We start from the raw sequence: 14,739 nt of genomic DNA, 5'->3' as shown, positions 1-14,739 counted from the left end.
TCCTGAGGAACTACGTACCGTTTTAATTCTTCCCTAAATCTACCATACTTCAGCTAATATACTTGCATTACTACCCAATATATTTAATTATATATTTATCAATGAATTATAGCTTCCACATATGATTGAAAACCAGTAACTTAGTACTGCAAAAAGCAAGTAGAAGTTTGTTTCAAACATAAACCTCCTCCATGTGCTATGAGTCAGTGTCTTCCTTATCTTTCTGTCCTTGTTGCCTAGCTTAGCATAGTCAGTCAGTCAAAGTTGGGTGTATTAGTGATGATTAAAATACTGTTAAATGTATACAATAGCTCTTTAAAATACTGTAGTAAAGAGTTGCTTATCTGTAATGCTTTCAGTAAGAGAATTGACTATTTCTCTTGCCTGTTGTTTTTTCTTTTTCTAGATTGGTGTTTCTGATAAAGTAAGTTTCTGTGATTTGTTTTTTAACTTTACCTTTTTACTATTGGTACAATAAAAATATATTCACATTATCTATGTAATATGACACATCTATAATGTGTCCAATTACATAGATAATATATAGATAAATATATAATCTCTCTCTTTGTTTATCTCTATCTCTTTATCTCTCTCTATATCTGTCTGCCTGCCTGCCTATCTATCTATATCTATCTATCTATCTACCTACCCTATCTCTATCTATCTATCTATCTATCTATCTATCTATCTATCTATCTATCTATCTATCTATCTATCTATCCATCCTAGCCCTGAGATTTAAACTCAAGGCCTACTCACTGTCTCTGAATTTCTTTTGCTCAAGTCTAGCATTCTACCACTAAGCCACCTTTCCAGCCCCTATGTTTTTTATTAAATTTCTCTTACTTTTAAGTCACAATCTAGATTTGTTTTGTTCCTTAGCTTTATTTTCTACTCTTTGCTAGCCTTTTTTTGTCCAGTTGTACAGAAGAGACTTTTTGTTACTTGTTTGATATAAATTGTATTTCCTGTCTTGACCTCTATGGTTCAATCTCATGAATTCCTGGCTTTATATCTGTTACTTTAAAACTGAATCATGTGTCTGATTTTGTAAAATGCCTATGTTTCCAGTTGGCTCATAATTTCATTACTGCTAATTTTTCTAACTTTTTCTCTTCCTCCCTCTCTTTTCTTCTTTCTTCTTTTCTTTTTAGGCTTTTTCTCTTTCTTTTTTTTTCTCTCCTCTTCTTTTTCCTCCCCTTCCTTCCCTTTCTCTTTCTCTTTGTGTCTTTCTTTTTCTCTTTCTCTTTGTGTCTTTCTCTTTCTCTTCTTTTCTGCTGGTAATTTAATCCTTTACTTTGAGGCATGTGGCCTAATGCTAACTACATTTGTATTCACACTATACTACAAAGTATGCTAGATAATGTCTATTGATGAAAGAAAAGCTGCTTCCTGAACCAAGTGAGAAATAAAGGAAGACAGACAAAAAGGTAGAAAGAAAGGAAAGGGGAGGGGAGAAGAGGAGTAAAAACTTGAGTAAATGTTTTGGGAAACATTGAAAAAACAATGATTTTGAAACAAAAAAATGAAATTAGATTTCAGTTCCACTTAATTACTTTGCAGTCTTAGATGAAGTACATAATCTTGGATGTAAACTGTTAATAATGACTATCTGGTAAGCTTGTTGTAACGGTTAAAATATATAATGTATATAAAGTGCTTTTAGTATGTTCTATGCTCTATACTAGATATTTAATGAATGATAGCCTACTAAGGAGGAAAATGAAGTTTGGAGAGCTGACCCCAGAATTCTACAGCTTGCAAATTGTGGAGTGTAGCAATCTAAGAGGGCAGTGCTTATCAACAAAGTGCATCTTAATTACCTGAAAGGAACCAGTGCAACAGTGATACTCACAAGACACTGTGCTGGAAAAGAACTTTACAACTGGAGTGGGGGTGGGGGATGGAAAGTGGGAGAAAACAAGGGAGGGGTAACAATGTTCAACAAGAAATATACTTATTACCTTACTTATGTAACTGTAACCCCTCTGACATCACCCTTACAATAAAAAGAAACTAAAAGGCAAAACTAGAACCAAAAAACCCAACAAACTTTGGGCCTCCTTAGAGTTTCTGAGTCTTTAAAACTGAGTAGTGGGATTTGAGTCTGAAAATTTGCGTTTCTTTAAGGTTTCTCAGTTTCAGTTGGCTGCTGCTGGTCCTTAGTCTAGTAGAACCAAGAGTTTGTTTCTTAATCCTACTATACAGAGGACATCAGCTCAGGAGCTCCTAAAATTTACTGGTGAAACCAGAACTTCTGGCTATGGGACTGGGCCCACAGGTGAAGCTTTTTTTTTTTCTTTTGTTTTTTTGTTTTTTGTTTTTAGTTACAGACTATTCAACTGAGGCTGATGGATTTCCACTACCCTTTCAGCAGCCCTCTGCTTAAAGCTGGGCTGATGTAAGCTTTCTATTTCACTTAGCTACCTAGCCAAATTGCTGTCCCCCATCTCTCCTGAATGTTCAATGAAACCCTGCCTCAGTAGTGTTTTTTTTTTTCCTTTTCTGGATGGTAGGGCAGAGTGACACAAGGTCTTTCTCTCTCTCTCTCTCTCTCTCTCTATATATATATATATATGTACATATATGTATATAAGCTATATATATATATATATATATATGTATATATATAGCTTAGGGTGACCTTGAAATCTGTATCCTTCTGTGGTTAACCACCTCAGTGCAACACCAGGCCCTCCTTTACACTGACATGTTTTAAAAAAATTTCTCCAGCCTAATTTTTTTTAAAATTTTTTATTGTGAAAATACTGTACAGAGAGGTTACAATTACATGGGCAAGATAATGAGTACATTTCTTTTTTTATTTTTTATTGTGAACATACTGTACAGAGGGGTTACAATTACATGGGCAAGATAGTGAGTACATTTCTTATCAAGCATTGTAGCCTCCTCCTTTGTTTACCTTTCCCATCCCATCCTTCCCCCACCCCCCCATCCAACCCCTACCAAAGTTGTAAAGTTCGTTTTCGACATAACGACTTGTACGTCTCATTGTTGCATTGGGTCCACCTGTATCTCTATTTAAAAGATTTGTTTTTTTCTCTTCCCCTCCACAAATTATAACAACATCAAATACAGTGGAAGCAGGGGTTTTGCCTTGTGGGAAGGACATACAAAGCAACAAAGAAATAATCTTATAAATGTGTTAGAAACAATCGCATGAAAGAAAAAAAGACATTTGAATACATATCTTAGGGTTCATTTCCCTAACATCAACTTAACTGACCTTTTCTGCTTGACTCAGACATATACTAGTTATTGCAAAGGGAAACCATGGGACCTATGTTTCTTTGGGCCTGGCTTACTTCACTAAATGTAATTTTTTCCAAGTCTTTCCATTTCCTAACCAATGGGGCAATGCCATTCTTTCTGATGGAGGCATAGAATTCCATTGTGAATATATACCACATTTTCTTGATCCACTCATTTACTGAGGGACATCTGGGTTGGTTCCATATCTTAGCTATGGTAAATAAGGTCCAGCCTAATTAAAAAAAAATGATTTTACCTGATTAGTTTCTGCATCCATCTACCTTCATATCTGTGTCTTGAATGACTTTCTCAAGCTATTAATTTAGCAGTTGTGGACTTGAAGTATTAAATAAAACAAGGAATATATGTAATTTTTTAGAGTGCAGCCAATACTAGCAACTTAATATGATTTTAGAGATTTGAGTTTGTTCTTTTATCCTGAGAGGCTCCTGGAAACACCTTATGTTTTATTTTAGGGCAGCCAGTTATTCCTTAAAACAGATAATGGTAGTTGTGCAATCCAAGAGAATTACAAGTGAAAATGTAGATGAGTTGATTAAAGGAGTCGTTTCTTTTAATACATGATTTAGTCAGTAAATATATACAAGCCAACACATGAAATCATTTATTGGATGGGAGTGAGCAAAATACCACATAATTTCATTAACCTTTAAGCAATGAAATTATAAATCCTTATGCAAATGATTAAGGTTATCATTGCCTATCACCTCCTTTTGATACCTACAGACTGTTAATTCCTCCCTGCCCTGCTGAGTCTTATTAAAACTTCTGACTGATGTACTTTTATTAAAAGGTTTAGAATTTACCAATTTAAAATGCTAGCTTTGCACTATCACCTCTAATTTAACTAAACCCATTAAACATAGTATTTTGCAAAGGAAAAGAGTCAATAGCATTTTCTTTAAAAAAGTAATAAATTGTAATACATTTAAAACCCTGCTTAGAGGTGAGCAACTGCATATATTGCTAGGTCTTTTGATAGTTGATTTGTTCCTTTAGTATGCAAATTGTAGGTTTACAAAGATCTAGTGCTTTTATTTAAGAAATATGCCTAGAGGCTAGACTGGTAGGCTTTAGTGAGATATCTAGTTTGGTCTGAAATAAATAGTTGTAAAAGGATCACATGAATTGGGTCCCAGAAGATGAAGAGTTGAGCTGAGACAGATTGAGGAAAACCAATTGTACCTCATTTCATTTGGCTAAAATAATCACTGAATCAAAAATGAAGACAATGAATGATGACAACACAATGCAAATGAATGAAAAATAGCTCTTTTTTTTTTTGGTGGATTCTGTGTGAAGTTCAGATGTGTGAGATGTTTAAAGGAAAGGACTTACTATGTCCCTAACCATAGGAGCTTTGCTTATTCTCCATGCCAGTTTTGGAGAGTTTACAGCTTTGGCAAGGAAGGCCACATGGCCAGGTCATCCCCACTGGCCAGTAAATCAGTAACATCACTTCTGATAGTGACATTACAGATGTCATAGAACACTTTATTTATTTATTTATTTTAATGCCAGCCCTGGGATTTGAACTCAGAGCCTGGGCACTGCCCCTGAGCTTCTTTTGGTCAAGGCTAGCATTCTACCACTGGAGCCTCAGCACCACTTCTGGCCTTTTCTGTTTATATGGTACTGAGGAATCAAACCCAATGATTCATGCATGCTAGGCAAGCACTTTACCACTAAGCCACATTCCCAGATTCATAGAATTCTCTTAACCTGAAAAAGAAAAGGGCTCTTTCTTTTAACTTGCTACATTATGTTTGCAACTACACATATTCTGGTATAGCCTAGCATGGAACTTTAGATGTTCCTGTCTCAGCCTCCTGAAGGCTGAGATCACATATGTATACTATTATGGGCTGCAACTCTTTCATCATGGCTTGAAGCAGTCCATAATATTGTTCTAAAGACTCTTTTATATATGTATTTATATATTTATGTATGAGTAGATTTCTGTGGCTTTTACTGTTCTGTATTTTATTTTTGTTTTTTTTTAACTAGTCTTTTTAAAACTTTTTATGCTTTTTGGCATATTCTTTTAGTGATATATGTCTATATATAATCAGTGTTTTTATATTTGTTCAAATATTTATATATGTACTTACCTGGAGAATATTGCTTTTTGGAAGTCTTGTTAAAATGACAAACTATCAGAAATATTGGTTGTACAGTCTTATCATTCACATATGAATTGTATCCCTACATTTTAAATATTAAAATTAGTTCTGCAACTGACCTCCACCTTCCAGCCTCTACCAAACTTTGTGAATAAGAATCACATACAGATATTCTCAAGGTCCCACAGGGATGAAACAAGGCCTTACTTTCTTCTTCAGTCTCAGGGAACATGTCATGTTCTGAGCCCTTAAACTTTTCTTGCACAGTTATGTTTTCTATTTACGAGGAATTCTCCTTTGGCTTCTCCTTTGGCTATTTTGGGCTCAGAAAAGACTTTTTTTTTTTTTGCATTACTAGTTTTGGTATTCCTGTCTATCCACAGAGTTTATTTTCAGTTTCAACTTTCTGTGAAAATATTCATACTTAATAAAACCTTTTTGCAATGTAACTTATTCTAGCTTTAATTGAGTGAGTATAAGTTTACCAGCAACCATTTAAATCTAACTGTTCTTTTAAATTTTACTTCTACTAAGGCAAACAAAGGTAATAAGTGGAAGTATATGGTCTGGAGCCAGATTGTTTGGGTTTGAGACCATGTTTATTTGTTTATTCCAAACATGGTCTCAGATTAGTTATTTTATATCTTTTTGGTTTTATTTCCCTATACTGTTAAATGGTTGCATAATAGAATTATTTACCTCAGAGATGTGATGACTAAATTATATGCTTCTGGTACTTAGCACATCTCAGATATTAGCTCTTTGTATTTTTATGCAGTTGCTGTTCTTGTACTAGACTTTTATAGATAGTATTTTGGCATTATAATTTTCAATATGTATTAAAGGAGTTTCTGTAGCTCTTGATTCCAGGTTATAGTAAATCATCTTCCTTTTAAATAATGACAATGACTGTACAGACTATTAATATAAAACAGTAAGTTTTGAGTGAGACTGAGGGTGATTATAATATGGAAAAAATCACTATTCTCTTTTTCTTAACCCTTGTTTGCAAATACAGCGTCTTTTTTCCTTCTTTCTAATATGTCCTATAGACATAGTGTAAGTCACATGATTAAAAAATTAATAACTACAGTTGAAATAAAAAGAAATGAGTTTAATTTACTTCAACATGTGATCAAGCTAAACATTTTGACAGTTTTTCCATTTTCTCTCATACCTTTTTGTATTTTACACTATGCTCCTTTAGGAAGGACCTCTGTATTCAGAGTAACTACATTTTTTAAGTGGCATACTTACAGTTTGAATGAGTTTTAAAGTTATCCTCTAAGTTCGGTTTTGTGATACTTTACAATTGATAAAGTTAGATATATTGCATAGGTAGGTAGAAAGTTAGATATATTGAATAGGTAGGTAGAAATAGTTTATTGTATTAAAAGGGAGTTATGAGAGAAGTTTGAATGTGAGAGTGATCACTAAATATATATGTGGAATTGTAGTCCTGATATTAGGAGCAGAATGAAACTATATTATCCCTACAAACAAAGTCCAACAGAATTTCTGGAAAAGGAGTACATTGTAAAACAGGCAATCTCTCCAGGAGAGTTACAAGGAATTGGTACATTAGAACCCAAAGGAGAGGCTTTTGGGTGAAAACTACTGAAAGTCAGAATCTAGTCAAAAAGTGAGTGAGAAATGAAAATAGACACTTGATTAGTTTTTGCCAAGTCAGCAGTAGCTATTTTAGTAAGGTGATATTTAAGGAAACTGTGTTGTGTTAATTTAAGCATTGAATGGAACTTGAAGTAAAGACATGGGCTTGTATTATTTTATGAAAATTGTTTGGGTTGAAGGAGAAGGAGCCAGTGGAGAAGAAAAGATTGAAGATAGCAGAAAAGCTCAAAGTCCAGAATTCAGTGTGTATCGTACAAAATTAAGAAGAGTGAGGGAAGGGGTGGGAAAGGGAGGAATGGGTGAGAATATTGAAAGGGGCGACATTAATCAAGATGTATTCATAAACTGCTTTTTAAAGTTACTTTGCCTTTGTATAATTAAAGATAATTTTTTTAAAAAAAGCAAGGGTGGGGAGAGGAAAACACATGGATATCCTGGAGTACCGTAATGGCTAAGGGTCTGCACAGAGATAGAGACATGTGTCCTGGAAGAGGGACAGCCATAAGATATGAGTTCAGGTGTTATGAATTAGGAAAATTTGTGTTTGAAAGAGTAGATTCTTAGCTGCAGAGTTTGTAGTTGCTGGTAATAGCTTGAGTTACAGACAGCTAATGGTCTGTACATTAAGCATATAAGGATATGTATATTATATATTATATATCACATATACACATTACATGTTAATTAATTTCCCAAAGTGTTAAGGAACTGAACTTGTTTGTTAATAGCTTGGAAACACACCCTGTGATGCCAACATTAACAAAATGCTTCACCATAGATATTTCCTCAGAGTTGGCTACCACCTTGATTACTCACTTCTGATATTTAAATCCTGCGTGAATTTGGTTGAACCTGGATTTCCCTTTGCAAAGCACAACGCAGGAGAATATTGGAAATGTACTCTTCAGCTTTTGAGAAAGGGGCTGAATTACTGGCTGAGTGGTTCTGGCTCATGAGTTTCAGTCAAGGTATCAATCATAGAGGCAATCGTGTAAGGTTTTACTAACCTGGAGGGTTTGCTTAGAAGAAAACTCACTCACAAGGTTGTTCATTTTGGTTGTTTACTAACAAGCCATGTTGACCTTGCCATGAGCCTGGTTGAGTCACTTACAATATGGCAGCTGGCAGCTGACTTCTCCCAAGATGAGTTATTTAACACAGAGATAAGGAAGTTTGATATCTTTTATGAAAGATAGAATCACTTCCAATGCTTTCTCTTGGTTATTTAGACTAAATCTGATACAGGAAAGGGCATCACACAAGGCTTGTGTTCTCTGAGGTGAGGATTATTTGAGCTTTCTTAGGCAGGAGGGTCTAATGTCCCTTTTTTCATTTGACAGTAGAAATTGACTAGATTTTTCTTTAGGAGCAAAAGCACTTGGCAGTAATTTGAATAGAACATGGCTGACTTGTTTTCCCTTTAAGTATATGAAGTGCACAGTATTTTCAGTCAGGTTTTTAAAGAATATCAAAATGCTGCTCATTTACTTGCTCTCAGGCTTATCTTTTAAGGGTAGACTGTGCATCATAAGCTTATCACTTACCTTAAGCATGAGTACAGACAAAGTGACTGTGATACTTTGTTTTCCAGAGTACCTTTACTGTTCTCACCTTTGAAATGATCATGTCTGACTAGCTGTCTCTTCAGTCTCTTGATCTCACCTGTTGCAGACTAACTGATCAGGAATTAGAGTAAAGATCTAATCTAATCTGTGACATATGATTCAGTTTATATAGATCATTCTTTCATGTCTTGGTCTTACCATCTTTACTTCCTTCATGCCATGCACCACAAAATGAAGTGATTTTGCTGATATACTTGCTTGTCTCCTTGCATCCTCTCCTTGTCTTTCAAAATTAAGTTCCTGCAGGGCAGAGCTTTGTTTGTTTGACTTTCCTACTAAGTGCCAAGTAGATGCTGGATATTCCAAGAGGTGTTTGTCTAAATAGATTATTTTTTGAGAGGTTATACTACATGCCCATTATTTTAAAAGAGGCCATTTCAAAAGGTGATTCCCCTGGCCCCCTCCCTCCCCCATGTTTGATTTCTTCCTTTTCATGCCTCCTTCTTTTCCCCCCTTTTCCTTTTTGGTGATGTGTCCCAGTTTAAGAAAATCTGTGGCTTTTCTATATTGTCAAAGTTGGTCATAGTCTTCTTCAACCTAGTTTGTGAAACAGGTTATTCTGATTTAGTAATTACTGTTAAAAGTTACTCTTTTAAGATGTATTTGGGTATATGGTAGCATCTTAGTTCTTTTCAAGCCTGTGTATTGCTTTCGGGAACATAGGGCTGCATGAGTCAAGTAACTTGCTTATATATAACTGAGTATTACTTTCCTAGAAAGTAGTGCTTTGTGTTATTTACCACAGAGTAGCATCTCTGTTGCTTCCACAAACCTGGATTGATTATTGGTATACATTTCAAATTACCTCTGAGCTTTTAGACAGTCCTCAACAGAGATTCTTAATAGTTTTTGGATTATGGATCTTGTAAATCTGACAAACTCTTGACCTCCCCAGAGAGATACTCAGTTACACATACCTACAAGTTGACCTAATCACAGTACTTAGACTTTAGATAGGCATTTATTGAAGAAGGTTAATGACCTCTAATCTGAATAATAATAATAATTAGCATTTTTATTAATGATTGATTTTGGGAAAGCCTTGGGAAGACTAAAACTTCCCTTTTTAAAATTAGGGAAGAATCACTGAGATAATTTCTATTAGTAGTCATTCTTTTCTCATCTTAATATATCCAAGAACAGACTAGATCATCTATGTCAGCTCTTGTCTATGTCAGGATTCAGAATTCAAACTGGATTTATTTTGAAGATTACATTTTAACTATATTCTTTATTTTACAGGTACCTTTACATTAGACCAGATTTGAGTATATGTAAAGAGACATCAGTCTATCTGGATTATCAGGTAAGTAAACAAGAATTCATTATTTTTTTAAAAAATTACGATAAATTCATCCTCCTACCCGTATGTGACATTTTCTGTCATACGTTGTTCAGGTGGATTAGGAAGATAATATTTCTGAAGAAAAGGATACAGTCTTTGTTATATTGTACCAGGTCATGTCTTTGCCACTTGAAATCAAATTTCTTTATCTCATTATTATTTCATATACTCACATTTAAAATGTATATACTTATTTTTTAAAAAATGTATATACTTTTGGAGAGTTGTGGACAGCTCGTGTATTTTTTATTGGTTTTCATCCAAGTTACACACATTTAACTCCTTTAATCTTTCCTTGTAATTGATTTAGGTTGGCTGCTTTTTCCAGATTTTCTCATTTCATCCACCATACTAAGGAACAGAAAAAAAAAATACAGGCCTATTGCCTGGCTTCTATACCTTTTTGCTTTTGCCTAACATTCCTTGTTGAACTAAAGCCAGCCAGACATCATTCTTTTGACCATCTTGGCAATACATGAATAAGTTGCCTACAACTATCAATGTCTTACATAGTAATAGCATCAGCAGTATATGTTAGTGAAAAGAAAGAAAAATATAAAAGGAAAACAGTGAGGTGCAAAATAATGCTTTCTTTAATTACATGGCACACTTATTCATGCCACCCAAAGTAAATCTTTGTACCTGAACTCCTTGATACAGCTTTTGTCATTGTAAAGCATTGTGCACAGGCATTAATTTGAATCATAAGAGAAACATGGATATTGTGCGAAATTTGGCCACTGTTTTCACTCAGTTTCTTCCTCACAGTCACTCCCCCACTGCCTTTCTGAACACTGATCGTGACTTGTTATCAGATTCTGTGGCCATGAACAAAACTGGGCAGGAGATCATTTTGTTGGAAATTAGATAGGCTCAGGTGGTAAATGCTCCATGCCTCCATGTGTGACATCTGAGGCAAGTGCTTTTAGTTCTTGCTATTTCTGTAACAGCCATTGGTCTTCCTTTAACAGCTGATCTAATGGAGATGTGCAGGAGGAAGGGACCAGTAGACTTTTGGTGCTTTTTATCAACACTGAATTAGTTGTACAACTTTCTCTCCCTTTATTGGAAGGGAGAAGCATAGATGATGCTGAGCTTAGTGTAAAATATACCAGCATGGGCTCATGGGCTCTGGACAGTTCATTCTGTCATTTCATTTGGTATATAGAAAATGCATTAGAGAGAAAAAGGTCATACTCTAGGAGATAATGGCTTATTGTGTTTTTAGTCACTAGATTCAAATGGTATATTTAGTTGAGGGGTAAAACTAGACATACTTGGCTTTCTCATTCGTGTTAGCTTTGCTTCTAGTACAGAATTGAATAGGATAGCAGAGACGGTTTTCCTGTTTGTGTCTGTGGCAACTTTCTAGATGATTTGTGGTTTAATCCTTCCAGAATATTAAAAAAAATAATTTTTCACCTTGTTCCTTGTGAAGACATAAAACATTCAGATTCTGGTGTTATAATCTTTTCCCTAGATTCTTTAATTCTGGAGAAACCAAGGTCAGAATAGCATCGGACAAAGTTGTGTCTGTGTATTGTCTTAAAAATTGCAGTATTTATGTTAATTCTTTTTTTGTGCAGATTTTATAGCTTATCTTCTTACTATCAGATTTTAAATAAGATTACGTGATTGTGAATTATGTATTTTTTGGTTTCTGGCCTCTTAAGCGGATAGCTATATGACTTGGACTCCTTGTAAAGTCTGAATTTTAAAAATGTTAATCTCACATGGCTCTTAAACTGTCAACAATATTGTACTCAATGTTAATTTTGTAAGGCAATTGATACATTCTTCAGCATAAATCTTGTTCCTTGGGTCTTTTCAAGACCTGTCAAAGAAAACAAAATGCTAACCTGACTTTAAAGGAGGGAAAAAAAAATTACCCCCGCCTCTTACTATATTATTCTTTGTTCTCTAATGTGCATCAAAGTGACAATCCCACACTGTCTCAATTCAGGGAGTCTAGCACAAAAATAACAAACAGCCTGGCACTGTTATAGGCTTGCAGCCAAAATGTTTTGTATAGCTTGGTTCTGGCACTGGGTTTTCATGAGGCAGAGGGTCTACCCTCACAGGATCACTGAAGGAAGGCATGAAAATCTTCATCTTTGCCACTACAACATTTCTTTCTCTTCGTGTCTTCTCTTTCTTCATTCAGAACACCATTGTGAAAATAAGTTTTATTTTTATGAAGTATTATTCTTTGTACAACTTCCACATTTAGTAAATGGCATTGCTTCTTTTGAAAACAAAAAGCAAAACAAAACAAAAAACCCAACCTTGTACTGATTTTACCTTATCCAGCTTCATTGAGATTTCCTTTATACTCGCATTTTTGGCCACATTTTGTGAAAGACGACCCCTATGAATATTGATAGCTTTGGCCCTGTTGACATGATACTTTTAATTGGTTGGAATCTTGTCTGTCATAAAGCTTATTATTAGGATGGAAACTTTAGGACTAGTTACTTGCATTATATGGACTTTTATGGCACAATATCTCTTGAAAACAAAAGGTCTGTCATTGTTTTCTATTTTTACCTAAAACTCAAGTCAGTTCATATCTTTCACAAATTGAATACTCATTTTTAGAATATCTGATAAGTATAGCTAAAATAAGCAAGTGCATTTCCATGAAAGTAAGTGGAGTACATTTAAATTCTTTCCTTGAACTCAAAATAAGAGAAATGCTTTTAAATTTTTCCCGATTGTCATAAAATTATAGTTAGCAACCTACTGTTAGAAGTGTGAAAATGTGGTATCATGAGATTTAAATGAAGCTAATTTGAGCAGGAGGTTAGATATTTTACTATGAGCACGTGTTCTGTGAAAGTTAGAATGTTCCTCAAAATGTAAATTTATTTTCTATTGTATTAACTAAAAACAAATGATTTTCTTTCAAGGGATCTATTTTAAAAATTAATGTTTTATAATCAAGACAAGAATAAATCAGCAGACTTTTTAGGAGGAGATTCACATTATTTTGACAGATTTTTATTGAAAAAATAATCAATGACTTGGCAATAAGAAAATTACTTTGAAGTAAGAATGCATATATTTTGTAACAATATAACAAATATTACTGAAAAGAAAATAAACAGTGGTTCATGTTAAAATTATTAATGTGAACTATTTTTATTTGCCATATATATTGGGAAATACACCTATTATGGATACATGAAGATAAAATTGTGCACTGTAACAGTGTTTTTTATTTCGATATTTATTTATTTATTTATTTTTTTGGGTCTGGTCATGGGGCCTGAACTCTGGGCCTGGGTGCTGTCCCTCAGCTCTTCAGCTCAAGGCCAGCACTCTACCACTAGAGCCACAGCACCACTTCTGGCTTTTTTCTTTTTGCTTATGTGGTGCTGAGGAATGGAACCCAGGGCCTCAGGCATGCAAGGCAAGCGCTCTACCACTGAGCCACCTTCCCAGCCCCTCGATATTTATTTTTAAATTGAGAAATGTTTGAGAATTATTAAATGGGCTTGGAAAACAGATATCTGAGAAATGTTCATGAAATAAACTCACCTGTTATTTTCCCTCATTGAAAACAGGTTCAGCAACATATTGGCTCATTGCTTAAGCAAAACAAACAAATACAAAAATTGCTTTTTTATGTACAATGTACATGCAATACATGCTACAATTGCTTCTTTTCCCCAGTGCTGTTTCTTAAAACTTGTATTAAAGTGTCTTTTTTTTGCAGAGGTATTAAAAAGAATTTTGGTGGGTTTCCTATTATATTGAATTAGTCTAACATTTTTAGGTCCTGACTGATAACAGTATTGTAAAAAGGAATTGCATTGAAACTTTTTCTTTGGGGGGGTGGGTATAATTTAAAGGCTTATTACTATCTTGTTTTGAGTTCCTACTTCCAAGGTCTATAACATTAAATTTATGATTAAAGACAACATGAACTATAATCTCATTCTTCATGTTCACACATATTGAATGATGTTTACTTCATATTAAATGTTTATTAACTTTATTTTCTGCTGTGGTATAACTTTTCTTTGCAATTAAGTCCTTTCTTTTTTCTGTGGTGAGAATGTATCTTTGAGTCACAAGATGTGTAACATTCATCATCTTCTCTATTTGTTTATGTTAGCTACCTCTGAACAAAGGAGAAATATAGAATGTTTAAGAATTAGAATGACTAAGCAACTTTTTCTTGGTTAGTACTGATGAGTTTTCCATTTTGTAGGCAATAAATTCTACATTCCAAATGTAGATAAAGTTGTTTTATCTTTATTTTTTGAATCACATAGTTTCAAAAATTATGATATAATAACTTAATAATTGTATTTATGGAAATATGGAAAAATGAACTTATCTAATAACAGAAAATCTGGATAAGAACTATTTATTATTTTATGTAGGATTTATTAAATTAAATACCAAGTTTATGATAATTAATATTTTATTTCATTAATAAGGTGTTCAAGCATAACTTTTTAGTTAATGATTTTTAGTGTCAATTGATATCAAGTAAGTAACATAATCACAAATAATGATTTGTAAGTTTATATTTTATAGTTAAAAACTAAGTAATCTTTTCTTAGACTTAGGGCACAAGATTAAAATTAAACAGAGAGTACTTCATGCAAGGGTATATCGTTTAACTCCCTTTCTAATTTTTGATACATTCTAATTTTTCCCACCCCTAGCATGTTATGTTATCATTCTGTAAAATCCTTTCACAAGT

At 33.9% G+C, this 14,739-nt stretch overlaps 1 protein-coding gene across 6 annotated transcripts in view; it reads left to right on the top strand.

Moving 5' to 3' along the window:
* The window catches only part of Gtdc1 (glycosyltransferase like domain containing 1), a 355,236-nt gene that overhangs the window by 61,755 nt on the left and 278,742 nt on the right, over positions 1 to 14,739 (top strand). For 5 of the 6 annotated variants that reach the window (XM_042683442.1, XM_042683443.1, XM_042683440.1 and 2 more), the window contains one exon: positions 9,920 to 9,983. The gene's annotated coding sequence lies outside the window, so the exon portion shown is untranslated. Of the gene's footprint in view, positions 1 to 9,919; positions 9,984 to 14,739 lie in introns of those variants that run through there. The other variant, XM_042683444.1, reaches the window with a different exon arrangement.

Source organism: Dipodomys spectabilis, unplaced genomic scaffold, assembly GCF_019054845.1.
Source record: "Dipodomys spectabilis isolate Male_0828 unplaced genomic scaffold, ASM1905484v1 ptg000081l, whole genome shotgun sequence".
In the NCBI taxonomy this organism is placed as follows: Eukaryota; Metazoa; Chordata; class Mammalia; order Rodentia; family Heteromyidae; genus Dipodomys; species Dipodomys spectabilis.
Note: the sequence above shows the minus strand (reverse complement) of the source record. Positions and strands in the feature narration are given on the sequence as shown.